Genomic DNA, 12,541 nt, shown 5'->3' with positions numbered 1-12,541 from the left:
ATATATATATATATATATATATATATATATATATACATATGTATATATACTATTACATGGTTTGAGGAATCTATAGCAGGTTTTAGGAACATTTCTTTTAATGAATTCCGTACATGTTTAATTTTAATGGACCTAGTTTTGAAGAATACTTTTATAATTTTTGAAGGAGAGTATTATAGACGACTCAGAGGAGTGGCAATGGGTGCACATTGTGCCCATACTTATGCCAGCATTATCCTTTCATATTGGGAAGGCAAATATGTGTTTAATTCCGAGTACAGGCAATATTGGAGTTTTTAATGGGCGTTTTTTTAGATCTATGCTTGTTTTGGGTCAATACAGAGAACAAGTTCAAAGAATTTTTAGATTATCTATTGAGTACCACCAATTTTGTAAAGTTTACATATGAATTTAATATTACAGAATTAAATTATTTGGATGTAAATATACAAAAGGGTAATAATGGTTTTAGATCTAAAATATACAAGAAAAAGACATTCTCAAATTCATACCTACATTACACCAGTGCCCACCCCCATCAGAAAAGAGGGGTAGTAAAGGGGTAACTGGTTTGTGCAAGTAGGATGACCTCAGATGACAGTGATTTTAAAACTGAGTGTGAATTTTTAATAAAATTGATAAGTCTAGAGGTTACCCTAGTGAACTGTTGAAGAAAACATATGGAGACGTACTAGAGGCAAGGAAAAAGTTTGCTCCCATTTTAGGTATAGAAAACTATAGTTCAGAAAAGATTAACCCAGGTAAAAGCACTGAAAATGAAGTATACCAGTCTGCATTAACTGTTACATTTGACAGGGAAACTGGATTAGTAAGGAGAAACATTGAGAATGAGTGGAACAAATTTTCCAAGATATCAGATCTAAATATTATTTTTGAAAAACCACTCAAGTATACCTATAGGAAGGGAAGCAATATTAAAAATATATTAGAGAGGGATACACATTATAATAATGGGGTTGGATTTTTAAACAACAGGAAAGGTACAAACAAATGTGGTAACTGTAATCAGTGTTCATACATACAGTCTGGAGATGCAATATATTTAAAATGTAGAAATAGGTACATTAGTACTATAGGGAATGCAAATTGTAATACTAAAGGGGTCATATATTTAGCCCTATGTAACACACGTGATTCATTCTATGTTGAAAAAACGGAAAGAAAATTAAAACAAAGTATGTATAAACATAGATATGATATTAGGAGAATGAATGAAAACAATTTATTTTTTATTTTACATTTGTTGACCGGGCTAGTCTAACTGGATACATGTCCATTTTCAGTAGAGGCCCAGGGAGATGAGCTCCAAGACACAAACAAATACAAGTGCAAACAACAAAAGGCAAATATAATAAAAATCATCAACAACGGTAACATGTGCAGTACAGCATAGAGGTTAGCACAGGATGTACAATGAGGGCAAGAGTCATAAACAGTGCAAATTGCAGGTACAGAAACATCATACAGGTAAAGTCAATAGTAGAAAAAGGAAGTTAGTTGTGTAGTGATGTTACTAAGGATATACTTAAAAATAGGTATATATAGAGGAGAGAAATAATGTAAAAAAAGGGAGAGATGAGAAAAATATAATAAGAAGGAAGATATAACTGTGGATGATGAGCACTGGATAGGCAAAGTCAAGTTTGAAGAGATAGATGACTAGTCTGGTTTGGTACAGGGGCGTAGCCAGCATGATTTGATGTAAAGTTTGTCTGTTTTTGAAGAGTGATAAAGAGGTGAGTGAGGAGAGGTCATTAGTGAGAAGATTCCAGGATTTACCTACAGTATTAGAGAAGAGAGAATCCCCAGCCCTGTTATTAGGTTTAGAGGTGTGTACAAGAAGTTTGTGTGATGAGCGTAAGGGCTTCAGATTTTTATGGAGGTGATGAGGCTAGATAAAATTGGAGTATTAGAAGGTTTATAAAGAATGTTGTGGGCATTGATTGGTTGGTGAAATTTAATCAGGTGTTGTAGTTCTAACCATCCTAGCTGATTTAGATTTATAAAATGGTGGATTCTAAATGGGTTGCCTGTTGCAAATCTTGCAATGTTGTTGTAGGACATTTCCAATTTGCTGAGGTTATTCTTGGGTAGATTAGTAGAAATTGGTGAGGCATAGAGGAGTGTAGAGATCAAATGAGTGTGAGCTATAGTAGTTTTGGCAGAAGGAGAAAGGAAGGGTTTAATCCTATAGTGTGTGCCAATTTTTTTATTGACAGTCTTTATAGCATTGTTGATGTGGATGTCGAAGTTCAGATTATTGTCGATGGTGACACCTAGTAGTTTGGTGGTAGAGTCTGGAGATATTATTGTTCCATTGGTGGAGGTCACAGAGAAATGAAGAGGAGAGGACTTTTGAGTAGGAGTGAAGAGGAGGAGTTTGGTTTTCTTTGGGTTCAAAAGAAGGCAACGCTGAGTGAACCATTGTTCAACTATGTTGAATACCTTCTGGGTGAGAGAGTGAAGGTCATGGGAGGATGTTGCTGAGCATAATAGTGTGGAGTCGTCAGCATATTGTATGCAAGTGGCTTAGGGGATAGCTAGATGAAGGTCATTAATAAATATGGAGAAGAGGAGAGGTCCTAGTATGGACCCCTGAGGGACACCTAAGGTAATGGGTAGATGGGTGGATAGAGTGTTATGCCATAATACTGCTTGCTGTCGTTTGTCAAGGTAGAATTGGAACCATTTTATGGAAAGTGGATCTAATGACAGAGATTTTAGCATGTTTATGAGAATCTGGTGGGTTACCATGTCAAATGCTTTAGACAGGTTGATAAGTAGAGCAGAATTAAGATTATTCAGGTTGCAATGCCTGTTAATGTAATCAGTAAAGGAAAGGAGGGCAGTGGTAGTGCTGTGTGAGGGTCTGAAACCATGTTGACAGTTGGAAAGTAAATTGTTTTCAATTAAGTGGTTGAGTAATTGCCTATGGATACATTTCTCCATATTCTTAGCTAAAGGAGAAAGTAGGGCAATAGGGCGATAGTTTGATAGCTCAGTGGAGTGTCCACCTTTATGCAGGGGGATAATATGGGAGACTTTCCATAAGCTTTGTTTAAACCTACACAAGTGTGTAATGGGGCTAAATATTGTTTTTCGTGATTGAAGTAATACCTGTAGACCCGAGAGTAGGCCCCTGGGAAACCAGGTTAGAGTATAGAGAGTAGTTTCGGAAGCCAGCAACCATCCAGGGTTGAATGATAGTTTCATTGTTACCTGTATTGAAGCTTAGATCAGCCAAATTGTAAAATATTTACGAGACAATTTCCTTATAAATATGCACAACTATACAACTGTAAACATATTTATATTTTTATTCAACAAAACAAGTTTTTAAGAACAAGTTTTGGTTTTATTAACTTACATAGCCAATATTTTTGCATTTTAGATTTATGTGGTGTGTTTTCATGTTTGTCCAGTAGATGGTGCTATTACATTGTGTTACATATAAATGACTTATTGTATTAAATGAAAAATGTTATTCTTTAAATTTATTACCTATTTAGTATTTATATTCAAATTTTATTCATTCATCCACTGTTCAAAATATACAGAAATATGTTTTACTGAAAGGTTTGCACAAATGTTAAAATGATTTTATGATTTCATTTGGCTTACTAATGTTTTATTATTCATGATTCATTAACATATTTTATTTATTACAGCTTTGCATTGGTTAATTGGGGGATACAAAGGTTTTTAAACAAGATTAAGTGTCAGTACGCTCTTCTGATGAAGTTTTTAAGTTGAAAACTTAAAAGGAGTGTGTGAACAACGTTTGCGTTTTTCTCTAATAAGAATTCTGTGTTGGGACTGGTTGGACCTCCAATGCCTATATTTCATTTATTAGTCTACATTGGGGCACTTTTACCACCTTTTTGGGAGGCAGATTCCCCATAAGGACCACCACGATAGGTGCTTGTTTTGCTTAGGTGCATCTCACAACCACACTGTTTTTTCATTGTTTTGTACCAAAGACTGTACGTAGCCGTCTTTCTTCCTTTTCCATTTGTCTGCAGAAACATTGTCTCAAGCTGTTTTTGCAAGATACCATGGCAGAATCTGCACACCATGAGGTACAGCCACTGCTCAAGAACAAGGCCAGGAAGTCTAGACCTGAGCCTGCTGCTATCCCCTGGATTCCACTCTGTTGAGGTACATGAGAACCGGGAGGACAGTCCAGTATTAGCTTTGGTTTCTTCTGCCACAACCTTCTCAGAGGCCAGCATGGAACCTGCTTCTTTTGCACATCCTGTGAGGTTTCGCAAATGCGTGTCATAGGCATTGAGGGGGAACAGTGGCTGATTATCTCCAAGACGCCAAAAGGGATTCCTCAAATCCTTGTTAGGAAAAGATGCTGGGTGCCTTGACTGAATTCAGGCAGGGGTCTGAACCACTGTGTTTTGTCAAGGCAGATGCCCCATTGAAGAAAAGACAGAAAAAATAAACCTGTGGTGTCTACTGCCAGGGATCTAAAAAGGGAATGGCAAGACTTCACTTAAGTTTTGTTCAGTGCTTTGAAGCCTCCTCAGGGGATTTTGTTTCCTGTACCCCCGTGTTCCTCTGTCCCCAAAAGGACAAGGGACCCCTGAGTCCTCTGATAAGGATTCTGATTCTGACTCTTTAGCCTACTCCTCTCAGTTGCCCTCTCCTTTAGACCATGGGTCACGAGAAGAGGAATCTGTCAGTCCTTATTTTGCTTTGGAGGAGCCATCCTTTGGAGAGACCGTCCTGCATGTTATGGAACATTTTAAGTGGATTTGCTGCCAGGTATTAGATGTCCAGAAGGGGTATTCTGAGTTATTACAGATGGACTCTCCTAAAGCTGACTGATCTGTTGAATACCTTCTCAGCTGTTTCCCTTGCAATAGACTCCTAGCCTTCAGCCCTAAGAAGCCTGACAGGTTCTATAAGGTGCCAGATGACTGCAAGTTCTTGTACAAATGCCCTTCATCTGACCAGTGGTGATTTCTGTGTCTACTGATAAGCCTTCTAGACTGTTGCCATCTTCTATGCTCCTTCCCATTATGACAGTAGAGCTATAGAGAGGCTTGTTAAAGTATACACTTCCTCTACCTTAGTCTTTAGGGCTATAAATTACCAGACCCATATGACAAGATACATTTTGTCTCTTGTTTCCCAGATTGTAAAGATTGTCTCTGATATGCCTAACTCTGAGGGTAAGGCCTCAGCTTTTTCCTTACTAGGTTTCCACTACTCAGGTTGTCTGTCGCTTTATAAAGTGCAGCTATGATGGAGTGGATGCCTCTTCTAGGGCTGCTGCTTCTGGCTCTGTGACGAGGTGCTATTCCTGGCTTCTCCTTTAAGCCTAACCAGATGATATTAAAGCAAAACTTCTGGATGATCCTCTGGATAACCAAAACTTGTTTGACACTGCTGGGATAGAGCTCTTTAAGACCTTGCAGGATCAGGATAAGATCATGAAAGATTTGAAGCACATCTTTGTTTTTCTCATTCCAGAGTTTCAGAGGAACTATCCTAATAAGACTCCTTTTTTGTGTAAACTGCCTAGGCAGTCTTTCAAGGATAAGAAAGCTCTTAGATGCATCTTTTCTGATAGGTGTACTCAAATACCTAGGCCCCATAAGTAGTCCTTTTCTGACAAGTCTGCAGCTGTCAGACTTTCTGCCCTCCCTTCCTTTCAGACAGGTTCCCTTAAACCTCAGCCCCCCCCCCCCCCCCCCCCCAGTTTGGAAAAAAAATTACCACAGACTCTTGGTTCCTCTCAGTTATAAAGAATGGTTACTTTATGGCCTGAAAAACCCTTCCCTCCTCCTCCAATATCCCTCAACCTCCTGCAGAACAGCTCCTTCATTTTCCAGGAGTATTGCAGGGTCTAGTAAACCAAGTAATGTCACTATGATTAAATTCAGAAAGACCACAATATTCAAATAGCAAAACTTGAAATTTCAAAACCACATACAACAGTATAGTTTAAAATAGCGGCAAACTTTAAGAAAATGTCACAACATGTGTGATATTTTATTAAAGTTCAGTTGTTTTAACCGATGCTGTTGTCAGTGGTTTTGGAAATTCAGGTTTTGTTATTTGCAGTATTGCAGGGTCTGTTAGCCCTAGGGTACCATTGTGCTGGTTCCACAGACCAAGAGGGGTCTAGGGTTTTATTCCAGAATGTTTCTGGTCACCAGGAAAGAGGGTTTTGGATCTCTCTTTTCTGAACACTTCTCATAGTGCCATCCTTTTGAATGCTTTCTCTTCAGACTCTATTTCTCCTCTTGTTTCCGCAGGCCTTTCTAGTTTCCCTAGACCTAAAGGAAGCTTACCTTCATATTCCTTTCTACACTCTATTCAGGAAATTGTGTTTCTCTGTTAATTTTCAGTTCTCTGCTTTGCCCTTTGGGCTCTCAGTGGTCCCAGCAGTATTCACCAAATGCCTAGTTCTAGTGGTCGCCTTTTGCAGGCTTTGAGGCATTCAGATTTTTTCCCTGTCTTGATGACCTCTTACGTCAGGCCTCATCCCAAGCCAAACTAGTGCAGGATCTTCATTTTACCCAGGTTTTATTGCACAGCTTGGGGTTCACGGTCATCCTTCAGAAATCTATGTTGACTCCGTCTCAGGACCACATCTTTCTAGGCTTCAGGATCTAAACTGTTTCAATGCTAGCCTCTCTTCCTGCCACCAAGGTTCTGTTTCTTGAATTATTTTCTTTCCCTTCCTGTCTTCCATCCAGGGAGTTTCTAAGGGCTCTGGGGTTTATGGATTCTACTGAACCACATGCTTTCCTGGGCCAGGCTTCATATGAGAAAATTTCAGTGGTATCCCAAATCAGCATGGCTTCAGCACTGCCACCCACTAGACTGTCTGTTTCCTCTGCTCCCTTGTCTCAAACTGGAACTTCACTGGTGGATTCCACAGGAATCTGTCTAGATGGTCCCTTCCAACCTCCTCCGCTACAGTTATGCCACAGAGCTGGGGTGGGGAGCTGATTCAGGCATGTGAAGGTTCATGTCCTTTGATCCCCTTAGCTGGCAGATCACATCAACATCAAGGAAATGAGAGTTCTCATTCTGGCTCTTCAAGCTTTCCACTCACTCTGGGTGCCAGGTCTCTTGAAGGCTTTTCACAGACAGCACCGCAGTCATGGTAAATCAACAAGCAAGGGAGCATAAGGTCCTAACTTCTTTGCAGGCTAGCCCTTCAAGCCTGGAAAATGGCCATCAATCTGCCAGTGACCCGACAGGCAGTCTACATACCTTCAGAGTCCAGTCTTCTGGCAGATTCTGTCAACAGGTCCAGGACGCAGCCTCACAAATAGATATAGTTCATCTTTGGGGTATTCCTCAACTGGAGCTTTTTGCCTCCCTTCTGAACAGGCAACTCCTTCAGTTTTGTTTCAGAGTCCTAAGTCCTTTGGATTGGAAAGTGGACATCATGTCTTTCTCTTGGAAATAAATGCTCTGATGTCAATCTTCACTTAATCCTTGACCATGGGTTGGATTCCGTATATCTGAAACAACTCTGCCATTATTCCAGCTTGCGCCATCCAAAACTCTCAAGCTAAGCCTTCCCCATAATGCTCCTCGCAGGATTACCACAGATCTCATTATCTGCTTTCAGTGCTAGACGCATCTATCGAAATAACTCTTGAGCAAGCTAATTCTTCTCTTCTGCAAGTAAGATTTCTCTTGAAATCTCCACCATTAACAAATGGCTTCTTCAGAGTTGATAAGAGATAAATACATCACTTCATTTATATTTTAAAAGACATTTTGTCCATCCAATCACTTAACCCCACTCATAAATATTTAATTAACTCAAAACCAGACTTCCCTTTCTTAAAAGTGACATATATATGTTTTTCTATCTAAACAAATATATATAAAAAATAATTAACACAAGACATATGTAATTAACAACTAAATGTTTAAAAAATATATACCTAGTATATTATGTGTAAAAAAATATATATTTCATATTTTGTGTGCAAAAATACAATATTACACAAACGCTACATCCTTGATTGTGAAAACTTTATCAAGAAATGTCTATCTATATATATATATATATATATATATATATATATATATATATATATATAGGCTGTCATTATAATAACAACTAAATATTAGATTTCATTAGCTCTTTGTTTTAATATTGGCATAATAGATATGTTTTCATTCAGTCCAGGGGGACATGTTGCATTTAATTTGCCATTTATATTCTAGTTTTTCTACTCTGTTTTTCATCTCCCCCTCTTTCACTTGGAATCACTCGATCAAGTACAAAGAAGCTAAACGTCTTGTAGTTTGAACATGCAGTGCTATGAATAAACAGAGCATTATTTACATCTTTGTTCTTAATTGAGCTAACATGTTCAGCTATCCTATCTTTAAGTCTTCTTATAGTTTTTCCCACGTAAAAACCTGGACAGGTGCTGCAACTAGCCAAATAACGCTAGCATGTTTTTATTGCAACTACATCTGCCTGGCCATGGTATGGACCTATTATATCCAACTACTGTGACATATGGGCCATCATGAATATACTTGCAATACCTGCAAGCACCACATTTATACATAACTGAAAGTGTACTTGTAGAAATTGGTGCCTCTAGGATATTTTTAACATTTTTTCCCCTGCAAAATACTACTCTTGGTGTCTGTCCCAATCTTTGCTTCATGTTGGTGTCAAAACTTGTGTCCCATATTCTCCTATTTCTAAAATTGTGGATATTTGGTGATTATATTTCAATACAAGGGCATCTGATTTATAAGGTTCAACTTTCTTCTCTGGACATTGATTTCCTCCCCATAAAATCGGGGGAAAGGAAGTATTTCTATTCCTTTGTACTTCATTTCACATCTCCAAAAGTAGTTTCAATGGGTATCCTCTGTCCAAAAACATACCTATTAGAACATATATTTCTTTTTGGTATGTAATGTTATCACTAATTAAAAGTGACAACCTTACCATTTGGCCCTTAATACTTTTATGGTGGTGGAAAAGATGGCAACTTTAGTAATGTAGCAAAGAATTGCTACATGTTTCTTTTGTAAATATATTACTTTGTATACCGTCCGACATTTATGTGAGGTGGATTTCAAGAAAGTCTATCATCTCACCATTCCAGTTACTAGTAAATGTAAAAAAAGTGGTAGTAGTGTTTAAATCTACAGATTGTTGGGCCTATTTCTCATCACCATTCCACAGTATTAGTATGTCGTCCAGAAAATTATTATATAAAACTATATGGTCACTAAAAGGAGATTGGAACACAAACCTTTCTTCCCAATCCAGAAGAACCAAGTTGGCAAAGCCAGGGGCACACTTTTCCCCCATGGCTACTCCTGATATCTGATGGAATATTTCCCCCTCAAAACTCGAGTAATTATTCTTTAATACTATTTCTATTAAGGCAACTAGTATGTCTATCTTTAAGTTTCCTACTTTTTACAAGGCTTTCTCTAAAGTAATACAAACCTTCATTATGTGGAATGACAAAAAAGATTTACCACATTTATGGTAAGGATAGAAAAATTATCATTGTTCAGGTCCCTTATAACACTCGAGCGTTTGAGGCAATGCCAAGAATCTTCAAGTATGTGTTCAATCCCAGCTACCACCTGTTGTAGTCCCATATCCACAAACGAAGCCATTGGCTCAGTTTTTGAGCCTTCGCTGCCACTATTGGTCTGAATGGGTTTTTTTTATATTTTTGTGGATTTTGGGAATCGCAAACACAACTGGCATAGCTGGGTATTCCACATTGAAGTAATTAAATTCACTTTCATGTATTACCCCTTGAAAGAGCGCATCAAGCAAAAACAAATCTATTCTATGATGAGCAATATTTATCTCGTTTTTGGAGACCCTCTGATATCTAGAATAATTGTTTAAAATTTCTTGCATCTTTGCTACATAGTCGAAGTGAGACATTATGACAACCCCCCCCCCCTTATTAGGCTTCATAATCCTCACTTCACTATTATTGGCCAATTCAAATAAAACTTTTCTTTCTTCAGTGCTAAGATTACCACATTTAACAAAATTATCAGTTTTTACCATATTTCTCCTAATTTCGTTGACGCACAACTTTTCAAAAATCATAATATCCTTATGAACTGGAGGTATAAATGTACTTCTCATTTTAGGAATAAAAGGCAACAAACTTTTCATTATTTTGGTCATTAAAAAATAGTGACAAATTCAATTGCCTTATAAACAGTTTAAAGCTAGTATAGACATCCACAAAATCTAAGTAAAATGCAGGCACAAAAGTAAAACCTTTACACAACAAGTTATGATGTACACATTTCATTTTCAAGGCACTATAGTTGTAAATTGTGAAACCATCTTTTTTACTGATATCACAACCATTCTGAATTTCAAACTGCAAAAGCGAACTGTCCACCTCATCTTGTGAGTTTTCTGCCCTTATCCGGCAGTTAAAATTGCTGGAATTCAATCTCTTCTTGTTCGCCCACTGGCATTGCCTGTTGTAAAAAACATTCTGTTGTTGCTGGTAATGACCCACATATTGTTGATTCTCTTACCCCCCTCCCCTTCTGTTCATCAAACGTTCCAATCTCCTCAACTGTGGAGGCTGATCTAAAAAATGTTCACCATGCCGTACATTACCATTCTCGTTCTGATCAGACAAGCCTCTGTTCTGGTTAGACAAACCTCTATCAGGGTTGTCCTCATTGTCCCTTTCGCCTCTCCACCTATTCAAATTATTAGCAGTAGTTTCAGAGGTGCCATTGGGGTATGCCAAATTATTTTTATAGTCATTAGTTTCCCTTGCCAGTTTCTTGATCTTAATTTGAACATTTTTGTTAAATTGGTCTTAATTGTTAAGCTCCAAATGATAGTTATAAACAGGTTGGAAAAACATTCATCGACTATACTTCTGTTCAAAGAAACTATTTCTTTCTCAAGTGAAACCAACTTACTCTGATTGTTCTTTACAATAATGTCCAACATTTGCAAGCCAGTGTTGTTAAATAAATCAACCAGTTCCTGGATATGATAGGATAGCTGAACATATTTGTTTAGATAGAAAAACATATGTATGTCACTTTTAAGAAAGGGCAGTCTGTTTTTTGAGTTAAGTATTTATGAGTGGGTCAAGTGATTGGATGGGCAAAATGTCTTTTAAAATATGAATGAAGTGATGCATTTGTCTCTTATCAACTCTGAAGAAGCCATTTGTTAATGGCGAAAATGCTTAGTTTTTAAGAGTATTTGTTATTTATTAAACAAATGGAATTCTATGTCTGTTTTGTGGGTTTTTTTGTTATTTCTTACTAGTTTTACCCTTATTGGGTGCAGTTTTGTTTATTTCTCTTGAAATCTCCTTTTTAGTGACTTCTTTCCCTTTTTCTTTTACCCAGCTTCTCTATTACAGCGTTTGTTTCTTAACACAAGTAGTGTTTTCTTGTACATACCATCGTTGCTATTTTTTCCCCTTGCCATAAGGTAATTCTTTATACCATCGCTGGTATCTTTACTTCACTTTCTTTCTTTACCATTAGTTAAATCTTTCATTCCATTGTTGGTACAAGTCTTCCAAAAAAAAAGAAACTTTAAACAATAATGTCTTAATTTTGTTTTTCCGCCATCCTTTCTGCCTGTGTATTTATTTGTAATGGCTGAAAAAAACAAGGGAACTTCTGGTATCAAGATATGCCAGAAGTATGAGCATAAATTACCCAACTCGGACAGACGCTCCTTGTGTGTATTGTTTGGGCCTTGTGCACCTTCAGGAAGACTGTGCCATCTGTCATGGCTTCAGTCACTAAGCCCTGATTGAGAGAAAAAACAAGTTCATTCTAAAAAGTCTTATTAAAACCTCTTTCAATGAAGCCATATCTGGTTCTCCAAAATCAAAAATTAACATTGGCTCACCTTTTTCATCTTTTTCCTCATCTAAACATGAACATTTATTTATTTATTTATTTCCAGTTTGATAACCAGGGTGGTCCACTGGGCTCAAGGAGCCTGTTTTCAGTGGAGGCCCGGGGAGAAAAGCTCCAAAATTACAAAGATAAAATGATACAAAGATACAATGAAAATACAATAAAAATATGATAAAAAGTACAATAAAATGCAGTTATGAATAAATCCTAGTGTTATATAATATTTTAAACAAAATTGTAAGATGATACAGTGAGATGTAGCAAAAAAATGCAGTGCAATAAGTAGAGTATAGGAGACTTGATGATAGTTCATAAAGAACATGCATGGTAACGAAGTATGCAGAGTAGTAGTAGGAATAAATACCTAAAAGTGGAGGAAGGGGAGAGAGGTGGTTGAGTAATAAAGCAAGAGGCAATTGTTTATTAGAAAGAAGAACATGCGAGAAAAAAACAATAGGGGGTAATAGAAGGGGAAGGAGGGTAAAGTTAGTAGAAGAGTGTTGGACACAATTTGTAGAATGTTAGAGTCATTAGTTAGTCAAATGTAATATACGTTTAGTTAGAAGAAGTATATAGGGGGAGAGAGAGTACAGTAAGAAGGCTATGTATAGTATTT

At 37.3% G+C, this 12,541-nt stretch overlaps 1 protein-coding gene across 2 annotated transcripts in view; it reads left to right on the top strand.

Annotated features, from left to right (window-relative positions):
- The window catches only part of PLCB3 (phospholipase C beta 3), a 2,354,563-nt gene that overhangs the window by 2,001,935 nt on the left and 340,087 nt on the right, over positions 1 to 12,541 (top strand). The window lies entirely within an intron of this gene.

The sequence above is a fragment of the Protopterus annectens genome, chromosome 6.part1, assembly GCF_019279795.1.
Source record: "Protopterus annectens isolate FY-2018-M chromosome 6.part1, PAN1.0, whole genome shotgun sequence".
Lineage (NCBI taxonomy): Eukaryota > Metazoa > Chordata > Ceratodontiformes > Protopteridae > Protopterus > Protopterus annectens.
The sequence above is the reverse complement of the archived record's forward strand: the minus strand, read 5'-3'. Positions and strand labels throughout refer to the sequence as shown.